Here is a 13,929-nt window from a genome sequence, read left to right as displayed (position 1 = left end):
AAATCTCTCTACTTACCAGAGGTTCAATTTTATGTAGCGGAAGGGTTTCAGCAACAAATAAGTTTCAGTATTAAGCACGTACACATTTGACTATTGAACTCGTTGGTATAATGGTATTTATATCACGAGAGGGCGCTCCGTTGTTCTAAATTGAGTACCTGGTATCCGTATGTATGTACTAAAAATAGACCTTGTATCTGGGAAGACGGTGTGTGACCTCGGGTCAGGGAGAACAACAGAATTGGGGTCTTCCGTTGGAACGTACGTAAAAAGTTGTCGTTTTTGGGGAGTTGGGTTGTTGTTACGTGTTGCTGACACTGAAAACGACATGGCGCCCTGAGTGTCACGAGGGAAGACTCACCACTATATGTTTGCCAGGGGATAATTCTTGAATCAGGGGGGATACCTCATCACTTTCACATCATTTATTACCTGTACCTGCTGTGACTGACTGGAAGTATACTCAAATTTTGGGAGAGCTGGAATAAATGCCAGAATCATCAAAATCAGACAGCCGTGTCTCAGGGCATCTGTTCGTCTGTCAAGAGACAATTGATACCGCGGCTCTACGCGGAGCCCCTCAACATACTACAGTTTTTGGTAACACGGATGGGGTGGTGTTGATGCAGGTTGGACGCTGGTGCTGTTGATTTTGACGGGTGATTTTCCAATTGCGGGCCGGGGAGACTTCAAGCTGTGCGGTAGTGTGCTACGCCGAGGTACTGCGGCGGTGTACGGGGTTGCCAACCAACAGCCAGGCGGCGTGCGTTGGCCGGGCCGACGCGGGGTGTGCTGAGCCAGGCGGAGGTTTGTGAGCTGGACCGGCGTAGAGCGTGCTGTACCTGTCGGCGTGCGGGGCCAAGGACGCGGAGCGGTCTGGTGTGTGGCAAACGGAGGACGGAGTTCGTCGAGGGTTTCTACCGCCAGGAAGCTGTCCATCTCCAAGACCAAGTGGACTGGACTGGACTTAAGTAGTAGTAAATTGCTTGAAGTTTGGTTCATGTAGCGGGTTGTTGCCCAATTGCTGTACATATACGTGGGATTCCAGTCAGTTGCAGGTAAAACTTGTTGACCTATTAATTGCAGTTGTAATTGTGATTTGGTTTTGTAATTTTGTAAAGTTACTGAGTAACGTTAGTGTACTTGTTGTATGGTGGTGTAATGGCGACCTCGGAGTCTGCTCTGGTCGAGCAGTTAGTTAAAGGGGCTAACGGATGCTTTGAAGCAGAGCCGACCCACTGTACAGAGGCCAGTTAAGTTGTCATGTTTTTCCGGTAGGCCAGTAAAACCAGGGGATCCGACAGTCAAAGAATGGCTCGAGGAAGTTGAAATATATTGTCAACAGTGCAAGATACCTGGTTCGGAAAAAGCGCAAATTGTGTTGAACCATCTGAAGAGTACGGCGCGGGATGAGATCAAATGCCATGGAGAGGCAGGGTTAAATTTTGAGTCTCTCAAGAAACTTCTTCATAAGCACTTTGGGGGCTGGGAAACGGTTCAGTCATTGCATAAGGCATTGTATGAGCGTGTACAATTAGAAGATGAAACACTATGGATTTTTCCAGGGTTCTGATCAGAATGTATGATCGGATACTGGAAGTGGCCTCTGACAGTGAGAAGGTTTCGCTGCAAGGTCTCCGCGACAAAGTTCTAATAGGACAGTTTGTGGCGGGGGGCTAAGAGTCAGGGTGTCAGACTTGAGTTAAGGAGATTAGAGTTGTCCAAGTCTCAACAAACATTTCCTGAATTGCGTGATGCTGCGCTGGAGATTTTTCGTGACCTTGAGAGAGCTCCAAAGGCAAAGCGTGCTCAGACAAGGCAAGTCGTCGCAGATTGCGATGAGGAAACACATGATCAGAGATCTGATGTGTTTGTTAATAGTGCAATGGGGAGCAAGGATCCCAAGCATAGTACAGAGTTGCAACAGATGTTGCAACAGCAGCATCAGATTATTAAGTGCCTGCAGGAACAGCAGGCCCAGTTGCAGAAGCAACAGGATCAAGTACTTGATCTTATGAAGCATTTGCTTCGTAGTCAGGAGTCTAAGGTTGTAGACAAGGGTGAAGTTGTGAAACCTTTTGGGAGGAAACAACATTGTTTGTTTCTCGTGCAAGCAACCAGGCCATTTTAAGAGTAGTTGTCCGAACCGAGACAGGAGTGCAAGCACTAGTAATAGTGGCACGCCAAGCCCTAAGGCTACAAACCGGTTACTGTTCAGTCAGGGGGTGTGCAGCCACAAGTAGGGGAGAGTTAAACTGACTCCCCTCACCACTGTGGGCCAAGTGGTTGAGGGATTTGAGAAAGAGGCCCCGCCCAAACTTCAGACTGATAAGGGAATGGGTTCCAATGTTAGGTCAGTAGATTGAAGTCCTTGATAAACTGGTACGCACCAGTCCAAGGGCGCAGGTAGAATTGGCAGGTTGTCCCCAGTTAGCGTTGTTCTTGACACTGGGGCGGAAACCTCCCTTATAAGTGCAGCATTTTATAGGAGTAAATTGGCCGCACATGTGACCGGAGTGGAGCCCGTGGGTACCTATTTACGCGTGTTTGGCGTAGGACCTTGTGAGGTACCAGTTGAAGGATATGTCCAGATTCCCCTGAGGGTTTTTCAACCAGACGGTTGAGGCACATTTCCTTGTAGTAAAAGAGAGCCCCGAGGTTGGTTTGGGGAGTGGGCGTGGCCCCGTTCTTTTGGGTTGCAATGTTTTGCACCAGTTAAGAAACATGGTGGTAGATCCCTCACACCGAGATGCAGAAGCATGGAATGTGACATTACAGTGGTATAATCTGACTAAAAGGGAGCCGGGTAGGGTTTCGGTAGAGCAAAAGAAGACTGTAGTTGTCCGTACGGGGCGTTGCACGACATTTATTCCCCCAAGGGAAGTGCGTTCCGTAAAGTGTAATGTGCGTGTACCTTCAAATGTGTGGGAAGGGAAGACTGTGGTGCTAGAGGGAATTCGGGATAGAATTTCGGGAGGGGGAACAGCATCAGCTCAGTTGGATCCAGGGTTAAGCAGTGGCTTAAGGGTCTATGATGCATGTGAAGTTGTGCGTGGGAACAAGGTTAATGTTCTTGTAGCTAATATGGGTGCACAAATGTTAGCTATTCCCCCACATTCTCAGGTGGCATTCCTCAGTGAGGTGTCCCCAGCCGTTCAGGTTGATTGTGATTTGGAGGGTAGTCAAGTGAACGTTTCTGTCAATAGGATAATGACCCTGTCAGGGTGGATAGTTATTACGACACGGGTCCGGAGGAGCAGAGTCCTCCAGAGTCAGATTCAGTATTGGGGAGCGATGAACCACAGAAGTCTGAGATACATGTATATAAGGATGGAAGTTTATTATCAGTTACCACCAGGAGTGGACTTAGGTTCATGTGATTTGAGTAGTGAAGAGCTAGATCGTGTTGTACATTTGATTCAGAAACACGATGCTGTATTTTCTAAGGATTCACTTGACTTGGGTACATGTGACAAAGTTCCACACAAGATACACACTGTTGTTGATGTGCCAGTGAGTCAAGCGTTTCGTAGGATACCTCCACAGTATATTGAGAGGTTAAGGAGTTGCTTCAGAGGTTTTTGGAGCAGGGTATCATCCAGAGGAGTGGCAGTCCATATGCGAGTCCCCATTGTTCTCGTTAAGAAACGGGATGGTGCTGTTCGCATATGTGTTGATTATCGGAGGCTAAACGCGAAGACGATACGCGACGCGTTCCCGCTGCGGCGTATCGATGAATCGTTGGAGGCTCTGCGTGGTGCGCGCTACTTTTCATCTCTCGATCTTGCGCACGGGTATCATCAGGTTGTAATGGATACGGAGTCCATTCCAAAGCCTGCTTTTCGTGTTCCTTTTGGGTTATTCGAGTACACCCGGATGCCTTTCGGGCTTGTAAATGCACGGGCACTTTTCAACGCACAATGGAAATGTGTTTAGGTGATATGAACCTCACCGAGCTTCTTATATATCTGGACGATATCCTTGTATTTCTCTGGCGATGTAGAGGAACACATTAGTAGGCTAGGTAAAGTGTTCACCAAAATTGCTGACTTTGGATTGAAGGTAAAAGGGGGGAAGTGTCATTTCTTCCAGTCACAAGTAACTTACTTAGGACATGTTGTGAGTTCTGAAGGCATTTCTGTCGATGCCGACAAGGTCCAAAGGGGCAAAGACTGGCCGGGTCCCACAAGATCTGGGGAGCTGAGGTCGTTCTTAGGATTGGCAGGATATTATAGGAGGTTTATTGCCGGGTTTTCTAAGATTGCAGCACCTCTCCATGAGTTATTGCCCTCATTGGTCAAGGGAAAGCCAGTTGTGAATCAAAAGAAGTTTGAGTGGACAGCAGAGGCCGATGAGGCATTCTGTAGGTTGAAACAGGTGCTCACGGAGGCTCCGGTGCTTAAGTACCCAGATTTCACTAAGCCGTTTGTGCTGGAGGTCGATGCCTCATTGAAAGGCTTAGGGGCATGCCTCGCCCAAGAAGATGAGCAAGGGAGGCGACATCCAGTTGCTTACGCTAGCAGGGGGCTTAGGGGTGCTGAGCGTAATTATCCAGACTATAGTTCGTTTAAACTAGAGTTGTTAGCGTTAAAGTGGGCGATTGTCGATAAATTTCGTGATTACCTCGTGGGGGCGAGATTTACAGTGTTGACAGATCATAACCCTCTTGCACATCTAAAAACTGCAAAGTTAGGGGCGTGTGAGATGAGATGGGTTGCTCAACTTGCTGCATTTAACTTTGGCGTTCAGTTCAGGTCAGGGGTTAGTAATAAGTGTGCAGATGCTGTTAGCCGGTATCCTGGCCATTGTTATTGTTCAGCCAGTGAGGTTGAACAGGTGTTCCAGTCAATGGTACACTCCACTTCAGTTCCACTTCGGGTAGATGTCTCACGGGCTGCCGTTCGTGAGTCAAATGTGCAGGATCACTCTCCAAGCGGAAACCCGCCGAGTGTGTTTCCATCATGGACTTCAGACCAGTTGTCGGCCTTGCAAAAGGACGATCCGGAGTTAGGAATTGTTTGGAGGCGTTGGGAGGCAGGTTGGCGTCCAGGGGAGCCAGTGGCGGATTTGGGTTCTGAGTCACCCGAGTTGAAAGCGTGGGGGTGGCAGTGGCCGCGTTTTGTTGAACGTGACGGGGTTCTCTGCCGTCAGGTCAACGATCCATTGCATGGAGAGTTGTTTCAGATTTTACTGCCGAAATGTCTCATCCCTCGGGTGATGCAGGGTTGTCATGATGGATGGGGACATCAGGGTGTTACCAGGACTTGCTCACTCTTAAGGAGGCGAGTCTATTGGCCCAACATGGCTACCATGGTACGCCGTTATATTAGTCAGTGTAGGCAGTGTATAACCGCGAAGGCCATGGAACCTAAACCCAGGACGCCTATGCGTCACCTACTTGCGTTTAGACCGCTCGAGGTTGTGGCGATTGACTTTGTGAAGCTTGACAAGGGAAAGGGTGGTTATGAAGATGTTCTTGTCATTACAGATGTTTATACCAGATTTGTGCAGGCGGTACCTTGCAAAGATCAACTTGCTGTTACGGTAGCCAAAGCTCTTATACAGCATTGGTTCACTCGTTTCGGGATCCCTAGTAGATACATAGCGATCAGGGAAGGAATTTCGAAGGGGAAGTAATCCGGGAACTTTGTGCTTTGTATGGGATAACTAAATCTAGAACAACACCCTATCACCCTGAAGGAAATTCACAGGCAGAACGGTTCAATAGAACATTGTTCGGATTAATTAAGTCCCTTAGTGAGCGGGATAGACGCAAGTGGCCTGAGTTCTTGGCTCATTTAGTGTTTGTATATAATGCCACGCCACATTGTGTGACTGGGGAGGCACCGTATACTCTCATGTTTTGGGAGAGAACCAACTATTCCTTTAGATCAGCTTCTTGGGAAAACTGACAGTGATTGGGGCCAAGACTTTGTAAAGAGCAGTCACAGTTAATTGATAGAGCTAACGAACTAGTCAGTGATAGAGTAGCTAAGGTTTGTAACCGTAACAAGGGCTGCTTACGATGTGAAAGCTACTGCAAAACCTATTGGAACTGGTACACAAGTGTTGTTGAAGAAATGTGCATTTCGGGGGCGACACAAATTGGCAAATGCATATGAGAGCACACCCTATGTAGTTGTTGGAGTTAATGACCATGGTGATGTGTATCACATCCGACCATTACTGGGAGGGGAACAAAAGAGTGTTCACAGAAGGTTGTTACGGGTTTGTCCGCCAGAATTTGGGGAGTCAAGCAGTAGTAGTGAAACTGAGTCAGATGACTCTGATTGGGGTTTTATTGAAACCAGTGGTAATGCTGCAGAGCAGACTCCGAGTTCGGGTGCGAAGCTGGTTGACCAACACAAAGTAGGGGAGCCAGCCACGGGGTCTAGTAGGATGTAAAGCCTCTTTGGAGATCCAAGCGGAGTACCCGTGGGAAGCATAAGAACCCATTTCATTTGCCAAGGTCAGCGGGTGCGCTGAGTATTTAATACCAAGGGTTGGTTGGTAGTGCCCTGTGTATGGCTGAAGGTTGGTTTAAAGGCCGACTGTTGGGAAGGACTGGGGTATCCAGCTTCCTTGCGGGCGCCCCCAACTGGATAGCAGCGCAGTGTCTACAGCCACCGTAGTCAGGTTTGTGGTTAATCATTGGGTGTAATTCAAGCGGGCAATGTGTGTTGGTGAGTCCCATTACCAATGGAAGTAGTTCACATGGTTGTATTGTTTTGGGACATAGTTTTGTTAAACGCCTTCGCCACCAGCGTGGATATTTTGATATTGAGTTGTCGAGAGGTACTTATTCGATAAAGTGTCTTGGGGAGGGTGGTCTCACAATTGGCCGTGTGCTAAGAGACCCTCAGCGATATTTGAATCAACTTAGGGAGGCTTCACCTAAGGTGCTTATTCTTGATCTGGGAACCAATGATCTGTGTTCTAGGGAGAATAGTCCGGAGGCGGTACATGTCTCTATGTGTAAATTAGTTAAAGAGTTTTCAAGTTGGGGTATTACGCAAGAGGGTGGTGTATTGTTACCGTTTTACCACGAACAAAGTGGCATGAGAAGTTACCAAGTTTCATTAGAAGAGTTCAATGAAAGAGTACAATGTTTCAATGAGTTGCTAGAGTGTTCAACATTCACAGAGGATAGATGGTGGCTGTGGCGACACAGGTCCATGAGAAATCCTAGCTTTATCCTTGACGGGGTACACTTAAACCAGTTGGGTATGATGCATTACGAGAAGACACTCAGCCGGCTTGTTAAGTTTTTGAATTTCGAGTTTTGTAAATTGACCAAAAAAACCCCTCTGGGTCTACTGTCTAACTTGATGTATGTCAGTATTCTGCTTTGCTAAGAGTAGCAAGAGTTATCATTGTACAAATGGACACATTGTGTTACATGGTCTGTTCTGCTGTTTATTTAACTGAAATTGTTAAAAAAATCATAGTTTGTATTGATTAGTAATCCCTGCGATCTTCAGGCGCAGATCGTTAAAGTAGGGGAGGATGTAGCGGAAGGGTTTCAGCAACAAATAAGTTTCAGTATTAAGCACGTACACATTTGACTATTGAACTCGTTGGTATAATGGTATTTATATCACGAGAGGGCGCTCCGTTGTTCTAAATTGAGTACCTGGTATCCGTATGTATGTACTAAAAATAGACCTTGTATCTGGGAAGACGGTGTGTGACCTCGGGTCAGGGAGAACAACAGAATTGGGGTCTTCCGTTGGAACGTACGTAAAAAGTTGTCGTTTTGGGGAGTTGGGTTGTTGTTACGTGTTGCTGACACTGAAAACGACATGGCGCCCTGAGTGTCACGAGGGAAGACTCACCACTATATGTTTGCCAGGGGATAATTCTTGAATCAGGGGGGATACTCATCACTTTCACATCATTTATTACCTGTACCTGCTGTGACTGACTGGAAGTCTACTCAAATTTTGGGAGAGCTGGAATAAATGCCAGAATCATCAAAATCAGACAGCCGTGTCTCAGGGCATCTGTTCGTCTGTCAAGAGACAATTGATACCCCGGCTCTACGCGGAGCCCCCTCAACATACTACATTTATATTTGGTGTACTTATGGAAATATCCGGAAAAGGAGCCAATGGTCATTGTCCCACTGCTTCTTACTGTCTTGCAGTTTTCCCTCTGACAACGCGTTACAGGGCGGAATCCCGCGCAAAGTTGACTTCGTCTATCTGTCCCCAAAAAGACTGAGAATGGTCCAAATCTGAAAATCTCGGTGGCATCTTAAAGCTCACATATTCCTTTGAAGTGAATTTCAATTCCATGTTTGTTGTAGTTATTGAAATATCCCGGAATAAGCCATTGGTTTTTGTTCCACTGCTTCTTATTTTCTTGCAATTTTCCCTCTGACATCGCGTTACAGAGCGGAATCCCGTGCAAAGTTGACTTCCTATGTCTACCCCTGAAAAGACCAACAATGGTCCAACTCTGAAAATCGCGGTGGCATCTTAAAGCTCACATATTCCTGTGAAGTGAATTTCAATTCCATGTTTGTTGTAGTTATTGAAATATCCCGGAATAAGCCATTGGTTTTTGTCCCGCTGCTTCTTATTTTCTTGCAATTTTCCGTCTGACATCGCGTTACAGAGCGGAATCCAGTGCAAATTTGACTTCGTATGTCTACCCTTTTAAAGACGGACAATGGTCCAACTCTAAAAATCGCGGTGGCATCTGAAAGCCAGCACGTTCCTCTCTCAACTTATGTAAGTTTCGATTCCATATTTGCTGTATTTATTGAAATATCTTGAGAAGAAGGTAGTGATTCTTGTCCCACGTTTTTTTATTTTCCTTCAATTTTCCCGTCATCCATCGTTAGAGGGCGGCATCCAGTGCAAAGTTGACTTCCTATGTCTGACCCCAAAAAGAATGAGAATGGTCCAAATCTGAAAATCGCGATGGCATCTGAAAAGGGCACATGTTCCTCTCTCTACTTACCCGAGGTTCAATTTCATATTTGGTGTATTTATTGAAATATCAGGAAAAGAAGCCAATGGTTATCTTCCCACTGTTTCTTATTTTCTTGAAATTTTCCCTGTGGCAACACGTTACAGGGCGGAATCCAGAGCAAAGTTGACTTCGTATGTCTGACCCCAAAAAGACTAAGAATGGCCCAAATCTGAAAATCACGGTGGCATCTTAAAGCTTTCATATTCCTGTGATGTGAATTTCAATTCCATGGCTGTTGTAGTTCTTGAAATATCCATAAATAAGCCATTGGTTTTTGTCCCGCTGCTTCTTATTTTCTTGCAATTTTCCCTCTGACATCGTGTTACAGAGGCGAATCACGTGCAAAGTTGACTTCGTATGTCTACCCCTGAAAAGACTTAGAATGGTCCCAACTCTGAAAATCTCTGTGGCATCTTAAAGCTCACATTTTCCTCTGAAGTGAATTTCAATTCCATGTTTATTGTAGTTATTTAAATATTCGGGAACAAGCCATTGGTTTTTGTTCCACTGCTTCTTATTTTCTTGCAATTTTCCCTATGACATTTTCCCTATCTCGAGAAGAAGGTAATGGTTCTTGTCCCACGTTTTTTATTTTCTTGCAATTTTCCAGTTGTCCACACGTTAGAGGGCGGAATCCCCCGCAAAGTTGACTTCGTATGTCTGACCCCAAAAAGACTGAGAATGGTCCAAATCTGAAAATCGCGCTGGCTTCTGAAAGGGCACATGGTCCTCTGTCTACTTAGAGCTTCAATTCCATATTTGCTGTATTTTGTGAAATATTCGCGAAAGAAGCCAATAATCCTTGCCCCACTCCTTCTGATTTTCTTGCAATTTACCCTGTGGCAACACGCTACAGGGCGGAATCCCGCAAAAAGTTGACTTCGTCTATCTGTCCCCAAAAAGACTTAGAATGGTCCAAATCTGAAAATCTCTGTGGCATCTTAAAGCTTACATTTTCCTCTGAAGTGAATTTCAATTCCATGTTTATTGTAGTTATTTAAATATTCGGGAATAAGCCATTGGTTTTTGTTCCACTGCTTCTTATTTTCTTGCAATTTTCCCTATGACATCGCGTTACAGGGCGGAATCCAGTGCAAAGTTGACTTCGTATGTCTACCCCTTTAAAGACTGACAATGGTCCAACTCTGAAAATCGCGGTGGCATCTGAAAGCTAGCATGTTCCTCTCTCTTCTTACCCGAGGTTCAATTTCATATTTGGTGTATTTATTGAAATATCAGGAAAAGAAGCCAATGGTTATCTTCCAACTACTTCTTATTTTCTTGAAATTTTCCCTCTGACAACGCGATACAGGGCGGAATCCCGCGCAAAGTTGACTTCGTCTATCTGTCCCCAAAAAGACTGAGAATGGTCCAAATCTGAAAATCTCGGTGGCATCTTAAAGCTCACATATTCCTTTGAAGTAAATTTCAATTCCATGTTTGTTGTAGTTATTGAAATATCCCGGAATAAGCCATTGGTTTTTGTTCCACTGCTTCTTATTTTCTTGCAATTTTCCCTCTGACATCGCGTTACAGAGCGGAATCCCGTGCAAAGCTAACTTCGTATGTCTGACCCCCAACAGACTAAGAATGGCCCAAATCTGAAAATCACGGTGGCATCTTAAAGCTTTCATATTCCTGTGATGTGAATTTCAATTCCATGGCTGTTGTAGTTCTTGAAATATCCATAAATAAGCCATTGGTTTTTGTCCCGATGCTTCTTATTTTCTTGCAATTTTCCCTCTGACATCGCGTTACAGAGCGGAATCACGTGCAAAGTTGACTTCGTATGTCTACCCCTGAAAAGACTTAGAATGGTCCAACTCTGAAAATCTCTGTGGCATCTTAAAGCTCACATTTTCCTCTGAAGTGAATTTCAATTCCATGTTTATTGTAGTTATTTAAATATTCGGGAATAAGCCATTGGTTTTTGTTCCACTGCTTCTTATTTTCTTGCAATTTTCCCTATGACATTTTCCCTATCTCGAGAAGGTAATGGTTCTTGTCCCACGTTTTTTTATTTTCCTGCAATTTTCCAGTTGTCCACACGTTAGAGGGCGGAATCCCCCGCAAAGTTGACTTCGTATATCTGACCCCAAAAAGACTGAGAATGGTCCAAATCTGAAAATCGCCGTGGTGACATCTAAAAAGGGGCACATGTTCCTCTCTCTACTTACCAGAGGTTCAATTTCATATTTGGTGTACTTATGGAAATATCCAGAAAAGGAACCAATGGTCATTGTCCCACTGCTTCTTACTGTCTTGCAGTTTTCCCTCTGACAACACGTTACGGGGCGGAATCCCGCGCAAAGTTGACTTCGTCTATCTGTCCCCAAAAAGACTGAGAATGGTCCAAATCTGAAAATCTCGGTGGCATCTTAAAGCTCACATATTCCTTTGAAGTGAATTTCAATTCCATGTTTGTTGTAGTTATTGAAATATCCCGGAATAAGCCATTGGTTTTTGTTCCACTGCTTCTTATTTTCTTGCCATTTTCCATCTGACATCGCGTTACAGAGCGGAATCCCGTGCAAAGTTGACTTCGTATGTCTACCCCTGAAAAGACCAACAATGGTCCAACTCTGAAAATCGCGGTGGCATCTTAAAGCTCACATATTCCTGTGAAGTGAATTTCAATTCCATGTTTGTTGTAGTTATTGAAATATCCCGGAATAAGCCATTGGTTTTTGTCCCGCTGCTTCTTATTTTCTTGCAATTTTCCGTCTGACATCGCGTTACAGAGCGGAATCCAGTGCAAAGTTGACTTCGTATGTCTACTCTTTTAAAGACGGACAATGGGTCCAACTCTCTAAAAATCGCGGTGGCATCTGAAAGCCAGCACGTTCCTCTCTTAACTTATGTATGTTTTGATTTCATTTTTGTTGTATTTATTGAAATATCTTGAGAAGTAGGTAGTGATTCTTGTCCCACGTTTTTTTATTTTCCTTCAATTTTCCTGTCATCCATCGTTAGAGGGCGGCATCCAGTGCAAAGTTGACTTCCTATGTCTGACCCCCAAAAAGAATGAGAATGGTCCAAATCTGAAAATCGCGATGGCATCTGAAAAGGGCACATGTTCCTCTCTCTACTTACCCGAGGTTCAATTTCATATTTGGTGTATTTATTGAAATATCAGGAAAAGAAAGCCAATGGTTATCTTCCCACTGTTTCTTATTTTCTTGAAATTTTCCCTGTGGCAACACGTTTACAGGGCGGAATCCAGAGCAAAGTTGACTTCGTATGTCTGACCCCAAAAAGACTAAGAATGGCCCAAATCTGAAAATCACGGTGGCATCTTAAAGCTTTCATATTCCTGTGATGTGAATTTCAATTCCATGGCTGTTGTAGTTCTTGAAATATCCATAAATAAGCCATTGGTTTTTGTCCCGCTGTTTCTTATTTTCTTGCAATTTTCCCTCTGTCATCGTGTTACAGAGCGGAATCACGGGCAAAGTTGACTTCGTATGGCTTCCCCTGAAAAGACTTAGAATGGTCCAACTCTGAAAATCTCTGTGGCATCTTAAAGCTCACATTTTCCTCTGAAGGGAATTTCAATTCCATGTTTATTGTAGTTATTTAAATATTCGGGAATAAGCCATTGGTTTTTGTTCCACTGCTTCTTATTTTCTTGCAATTTTCCCTATGACATTTTCCCTATCTCGAGAAGAAGGTAATGGTTCTTGTCCCACGTTTTTTATTTTCTTGCAATTTCCCAGTTGTCCACACGTTAGAGGGCGGAATCCCGCGCAAAGTTGACTTCGTATGTCTGACCCCAAAAAGACTGAGAATGGTCCAAATCTGAAAATCGCGCTGGCTTCTGGAAAAGCACATGTTCCTCTCTCTACTTACCAGAGCTTCAATTCCATATTTGCTGTATTTTGTTTAATTTTCAGAAAAGAAGCCAATAATCCTTGTCCCACTGCTACTTATTTTCTTGCAATTTTCCCTCTGACATCGCGTAAGAGGGCGGAATCCAGAGCAAAGTTGACTTCGTATGTCTACCCCTTTAAAGACTGACAATGGTCCAACTCTAAAAATCGCGGTGGCATCTGGAATCTAACATGTTCCTCTCTCAACTTATGTAAGTTGCAGTTCCATATTTGCTGTATTTATTGAAATATCTTGAGAAGAAGGTAATGGTTATTGTTCCACGTTTTTTTATTTTCCTGCAATTTTCCCGTCATCCACACGTTAGAGGGCGGCATCCCGTGCAAAGTTGACTTCGTATGTCTACCCCCGAAAAGACTGAGAATGGCCCAAATCTGCAAATCTCGGTGGCATCTCAAAGCTCACATATTCCTGTGATGTGCATTTCAATTCCATGGTTGTTGTAGTTCTTGAAATATCCATAAATAAGCCATTGGTTTTTGTCCCACTGCTTCTTACTGTCTTGCAATTTTCCCTCTGACAACGCGTTACAGGGCGGAATCCAGAGCAAAGTTGACTTCGTATGTCAACCCCTAAAAAGACTGACAATGGTCCAACTCTGAAAATCGCGGTGGCATTTGAAAGCAAGCATGTTCCTCTCTCTACTTACCCGAGGTTCAATTTCATATTTGGTTTATTTATTGAAATATCAGGAAAAGAAGCCAATGGTTATTTTCCCACTCTTTCTTTTTTCTTGAAATTTTCCCTGTGGCAACGCGTTACAGGGCGGAATCCCGCGCAAAGTTGACTTCGTCTATCTGTCCCCAAAAAGACTGAGAATGGTCCAAATCTGAAAATCTCGGTGGCATCTTAAAGCTCACATTTTCCTGTGAAGTGAATTTCAATTCCATGTTTGTAGTAGTTATTGAAATATCCGGGAATAAGCCATTGGTTTTTGTTCCGCTGCTTCTTATTTTCTTGCAATTTTCCATCTGAAATCGCGTTATAGGGCGGAATCCAGTGCAAAGTTGACTTCGTATGTCTACCCCTTAAAAGACAGACAATGGTCCAACTCTGAAAATC

Source organism: Acanthaster planci, unplaced genomic scaffold (assembly GCF_054643075.1).
Source record: "Acanthaster planci isolate LZ-2023a unplaced genomic scaffold, COTS_SCS Contig47, whole genome shotgun sequence".
NCBI lineage: Eukaryota > Metazoa > Echinodermata > Asteroidea > Valvatida > Acanthasteridae > Acanthaster > Acanthaster planci.
The sequence above is the reverse complement of the archived record's forward strand: the minus strand, read 5'-3'. Positions refer to the sequence as shown.